Source organism: Ylistrum balloti, unplaced genomic scaffold (genome assembly GCF_031769215.1).
Source record: "Ylistrum balloti isolate Yb309-2 unplaced genomic scaffold, AGI_CSIRO_Ybal_v1 Utg371212, whole genome shotgun sequence".
NCBI classification, from domain to species: domain Eukaryota; kingdom Metazoa; phylum Mollusca; class Bivalvia; order Pectinida; family Pectinidae; genus Ylistrum; species Ylistrum balloti.
This window is the reverse complement of record NW_026782658.1, coordinates 275,069-281,492: the sequence shown is the minus strand read 5'-3', so window position 1 is coordinate 281,492 and position 6,424 is coordinate 275,069. Positions and strand designations below refer to the sequence as shown.

General features: G+C 33.0%; 1 long non-coding RNA gene across 1 annotated transcript; it reads left to right on the top strand.

Moving 5' to 3' along the window:
* Positions 1 to 2,686: 2,686 nt before the first annotated feature.
* LOC132561485 (uncharacterized) lies at positions 2,687 to 4,613 on the top strand. Its single transcript, XR_009554707.1, has 2 exons — positions 2,687 to 2,741; positions 4,331 to 4,613. It is a non-coding gene; the product is annotated as an uncharacterized LOC132561485 (long non-coding RNA).
* Positions 4,614 to 6,424: the final 1,811 nt, after the last annotated feature.

The window sequence follows — 6,424 nt, the reverse complement described above, 5'->3', positions numbered from 1 at the left end:
AAGAAATGACAGCAGGAGAGGAATTCAGTGTTTTGAACACAACAGAATATTTCACAAGTCATTAACGACAGATATTTACATAAAAATATGTTTACAACAATGTCACAACATGTTTATACATTACCAGTTTACAACACAACAACTATTTGATTTTTTAACACTTTTATCTTTGACATGGTCAGAAAAGGCTCCAGTCACAAATTTACAGAGTTTCCTGTACAAAATATTGTCGATTTTAGAATTCAGTAACTCAGGAATATTGAAATCATCTAGGTCTAATTACAGATTAAACAAAATAAGTTTGGACAGTGCATTAAAATATCCTATTCACTACAGAAGCCTCTAAGATTTTTATCAAACCAACATATGAATTAAGAAACCTTAAGGTGTCATCAAATTGGAAGAAATCTTTATATACAGTATTTGTAGTTTAGTTCTATGGCATTTGGGAGAAAAAACTAAAAAAGTAAACAGCAAGCATTTCAATTTGACTGCACTAACATCTGTAGTTCGTATAAAGAGAAAAGAAAACTGCAAAAGTAAACAGCAAGCATTTCAATTTGACTGCACTAACATCTGTAGTTCGTATAAAGAGAAAAGTAAACTGCAAAAGTAAACAGCAAGCATTTCAATTTGACTGCACTAATATCTGTAGTTCGCATAAAGAGAAAAACCTGGTGCTTAACATCAAGTTTCATAAAGGTTCTGAAAGACTAATGCAAGGTTTGAAAGCTTAAAGTTTCCAAATTATTGTGTCAGTCTGGGCTAGGAAAAAGAAGTGTTTAAGAATGTCCTGGAGTGGCTATATTACACTACGATTGTAGAAGTAGCTTTATAAACAATTCTAAAGACACAAACAGTATACATATTACATTGGTTTTGACAACCAACACACAATGACTAACAGTAAAATCAGCAAAATGATTTGATCATGGGACAATGTTCAACAAATACACAAAGCTGTTATAAGCAATGATACACGATTTCTGTACAATTTTCTATCTGGTGTGAATGATTTTACAAATTGAAAACTGCATGTATAACTGGCCCCAGTACAATACTAAAGAACTGACATTATTAATGATGGACTGACATCCTTATCGCACATACACAATTGTCAAACTGAAAGACTTTGTTTAAATATCTATTCCCACTTATACAACGTTAATTTGTAAAGACGCATCACATCAATCAAGCACAGCTAAAATCTTATGTCAAAAAGGACTACATGTCACACAAGTAGTCTCGAAGATGATAAAAAATTAGTCCACTAGGTCTTCACACAGTTTAGAGATTACAGAAAAAGCATATGAAACAATTCATTTTCACATACAGTAATGTATATAGTGTCTCTCAATTACAACCATTCACATAAAGGTTTCTTCTAGTGTCTTCCCTTCAATCCTAATGGATTTATTGTACCTTGTAATTATTTAGGTAGTTAAAACACATGAAGGTAAAATTTCAACCTCCTCACTGGTTGGTCCAAAATGTCTGTAAATTTTGTATGATATTCATAAAGGGCTGCAATTCAAACTTCAGAATAATCTTAAAAACATTGAGAAAAAAAAAAAGAAAAAAAGCACGAGTATCAGTGAAACTGGTGAATGATCCCTGACAACAACGTTATTTATAATTCTGTAATTAAGTGACTGATGGTCTTGAATTTGGTAATTTGTATATTGTCTTCATATGATCAAAATTAACACCAAGTTTCGTTATCCTAGTTCAAATGCAGGCCAAGCTATGCCCAGGACTCAAAATTTTTTTAAAAGGCATTTAATTTCTAATTTTAGGGGGTAGTGGGCCCTAACATTGGTACACTGCACATTATCTTTGTGTGATCAATGTATACATATTTTTTTATCCTAGTTTAAATGCGAGCATTTAAAAGTTGTGATCTGCATGCAGAATTTTAAAAGGGCAAGAACTCTGAGGGGAGCAGGCCCTGATTTTGGTACACTGCACATCGTCTCAGGATAACCAATGTATACATCAAATTTCATTATCCTAGTTTTAATGCAAGCAAAGTTATGCTCCTGACACAAAATTTTAACAAAGAGCTATAACTCTGTAGCATTTGGGTTATTGGCCCTACCTTACGAACACTGCACATTTTTTATACCGGTACCAATGTATACGTCAAGTTTCATTATCCTCGCTGAACTGTGGGCAAGTTATGCTCTGGACATAAAAGGATGAGCAGTCGGATGGATGGATAAAGTGACAAATATATTGCTGTTCTTGGTCTTCCCCTATAGAAAATAAACAATTCCTGAGATTACCTGCTCAACCAGTGGAGTGCCACATTCGGAAACCTGACACAATTAAATCCATGCCAATAAACAGTTTCATAATTTTTATAACATAAATTTAAGGATAGTTGAAGTTAAACTTGTTTTTCCAATCAGAAAATATTTCACTTTTCTGGAGTTTAAAAGTATAAATTTCGGTTTGTTGTTTGTCATATATGGTAAACTAATGGAGTTTTAATCTTGTTTAAATAGTCACTATTATAAATGTTTTGTTGTCTACTTAACATGTTTTTTATTTTATTTATTTGATACAGGACCACTGCTGCATACTATACAGTGTTATTGGCTGGAACAGTACAGTAGGGACATGGACCCGAGTCGAAGGAACACCAAATGACCCAAATCCTAACAAACCCTTTGCCAAGATTGAAACGACATCCACATTTACATCAGAGGGAAAACTCAACCCCTCTATAACTGTGATAGGTAGGGAAATTTATTTGTACATCTGTTATAGGAATGATTCAGTATTGTGTAGTGGAACTGAACTTGTTCTGGTGACCAGGACGCAGTTGCTCAAAGCTTGGTCAATCAGTCATTAGTGAAACTTTTGAAATATGAATAAAACAAAAACAATGAGAACATGTTTGATAAGTTCACAGATGTAGATTTGTTGAGACGAGAAACATTGCATGTCAGCTTTGCTTTGAACGTTCTTATTTATTTATTTTGCGAGCAATAAGTTAACTCTAACCAAACTTTGAGCCTATGTGGCCAAGTAACTCATGATCAAAAGCTTAGAATTTCCAGGCTCAAGAACTGATCTGGCTGTAGTTTTCCTTCTTTTCTGTTTACTCAGGAATAAGTCCACTCTATCAGTAAGCCAATTTACTACATTTTCAGTAGAACTGTATTACTGTCTTTGTCCTGTAATAGAGAAAACCGTTAACATTGAGTCAGCTGTAGCCTTTAGCTTCCAGATATACAAAGTTTTATTTTCCAAAAGATAAAATACGTAGTTTAGGTAATTTCAGAATTCACAAATGTTGAGTTTTCAGTTTTGCAAAAGTGATCTACTAATGAAAAATTGAATCTAATGAAAAAGGAGAGGTAGCAAAAACAGTCAATGTTATATCAATAATTGATAGTAAATATATAAAATAGAATATTGATAAAAAATGAAAATAAAAAGGATGAATGGTACGTTTAACCTTGGAATGCTGATCCTAGTGCTACTGGCTGTTCCTTTGTTTTCTAATGTCCTGTATGTGTTCTGAGAAACTGCATCTCCAACATCATTGCTGTTTACATCTGGGACAAGCGATAATCATGTTTGTTAATTGTACAATTACCTCGACTTCATATCTGGGTAGAGCAGTCAGTAACTGGGTTGCTAAAAATGTGTTGGGCACGATTTGCTTGGAAACTTGGCTCTTACTAGTTAGTTAGCTTATTAATATTTTCTATTATGAGTGACTTCAGAAAGATATCTGACATTAGGGTCATTATTATCAGAAGGTACCAATTTGCTTTAATACATTTTGAAAGGGATACAACACTAATGTAGAAATCGAGAGCAAGTGGAATGCCACTGGTGGATGAATATTTGGGTCTCGGTCAGAGTGAATATGAGCTTTAGAATGACTCACTAGTCTTATGCCTCTTAATTCCATGGAGAACAAAGGAGTGCAGTGGTTTAGAATAATATTCAATAAGCCAGATTCTCTAGACCATTCATTGTCGATAGCCAGATTCTCTAGACCAATCATTGTCGACTGCCAGATTCTCTAGACCACTCATTGTCGACAGCCAGATTCTCTAGACCACTCATTGTCGACTGCCAGATTCTCTAGACCACTCATTGTCGACAGCCAGATTCTCTAGACCATACATTGTCAACAGCCAGATTCTCAAGACCATTCATTGTTGACAGTCATCCATAATAGTTATCAAGAGTAGAAAACCATGGAAATCTGGAATCATGTATTTTCTCTCTTCTTTTTTTAAATTATTTAAACTTTTGTATCATACAAATACTTTTCTATAAATATCTATTATTAACACTATGTTTACAGGATCCAATGTAACCGTGCCATCAGAGGTGGTGATACTGAACTCCATTGTTCTACCAGACAAAGCTCTCAGTGGCAGCTACAAAAATCAGATCATCTTGTGATTTCTCAAAGAGCCTTCCCTGATGTACACAAAGTATTTCATAAATGGACCCGTTTCTAACTGGACTTCCAGCCAAAGTGGAATTGTATCCAGCATGGAGAATTTTGCATAATCATATTTATTAAAACTTATGAAGATTGTTAATTTGAGATGATGATCTTATAAATAAAAGGTGTCTTGTGATCTGTTTTGGTTTATTTTTTATAAAATACAGTTTGTACAGAATATGAATTGTAATCTGCTTTGATGACTGGAATTATACCCCATCAATATTCTGAAGATTATTTTAAGGCAGGGTCTCCTTTGATACCTGGTGGCTACTTCAACTACTGTTAAATCATGTAATTTCATTGGGCTCACACTTCACGGTTTTTTCAAAAATGTGTATTTTTGTTGGTACTCGATTTTGAGGGTGAATCTTGCTGACAAAATCAGAGACATATATAACACGTGTGATATACGTCTCTGACAAAATCCACAAGTGCTGTAACCCATGTCAATTTTTATGTTTATTTTGTGGACAAGTGTTGATTTAGATTAATCACACGTTAAAAGAAATTTTTAGTTCTATTTCACCCGAGGACAACCATCACAGCACAGACTGGTGATAACTTTTCAAAAAAAAAAAAAAAAAAAAAACCCTTACCTCCCTTCCTTAGAGATTGCTGCTTGTCTAGAAATAGCTATAACCAGAATTGTTTTTCAAGGCTTTACAAACGATTGATGGGCACACTAAGGTCAAAACATGATCTGAACAACAATACTTCTGATGAAAGTGAGTTACAGACAACCGACAAAAGCTTGTTTTGAAATATTTTCCAGTTTATTGATAATACAATACATATGATCTGATACTATCTCTGCATGGCGAAGTATATTTCGGTCATTTGCTATAAAAACATTGGTATATAATGCACATCAAGATCGTTTCCCATTCTCGCTCTAGGCATCATCTGGTACACCACTCTGACTATTGGTCCAGAATAGTCCTTGTCCAAGCATATTTCAATACCATTAACAAATATAAGCTGAATCAGAAGGCTTCAGAAGACTTTCAATTCCAAGAAGTCATTAAAGTTATGCATTTTTTATCATTTTTAATTTCTCAACATTTCTCTCTCTCTTTTTTTTTTGACAATTTAGCCCAATTAAACGAGAACATCATATAATATCTAATTAAACTTGGGTACCAAATTCTTAGTGTCTATATTTCCTTCAAATTTAGTCAATCGGTTGTTCCTTTAGACAACATTTTTTTCAATTTTTTTTTAACTTGCTTTCATGGACAAAAATACATATTTTCGATATTTCAGCAATAAAAGTCAGGAAACATATTCAAGGGTTAACAAAACACAAATCTTTAAAATCAGTGTATGTGGCACAATTTGGCACAAAATATCCATAAATATCTACCTAAAATTTTCTGTACAAAATAAAACACATGAATACTAAAAAAAGGACATCCAGAAGTAAATTCGTATATTAATTCCTGAAATCAACAGATCTTATGGAGATGTTTTTTAATATCTTAATTTTTTAAATTCAAATACCCTAACTTGTTATTTGAACTGTTATGCCAAAAGAAGTAATATGTGAAAAAACTGGTTTTAATATCTAGCAAATAAATTTTCCATAGTACCCTTTCTGAAATGGCATAATACATGTGATCTGTTTTCTTTGTGACAGTTTTACTCTCTCCTGGTATTTAGCTGATTTGTTTTTAAGATTGATCTAAAATCCCGAGAACCAAATGTTATTCATCAAAATAACAATGGTTCTTGGGATTGAAGAAATAAAACATGTATAAATATTACACTTTAGAATGATTTCTTTCACCACTATTTCTTGTTAGGCTTTTTAATATCTTGTGAAAAAAGTCCGCTATAGGCCACCAAAAATATACCTTTTTGAAATTGTTTCTCATTATTTTCTTCCATCAAAATATTAACTTCCAAAAAATTCAATTTTCATCTTTGCTACAGAAGTTTTCACCT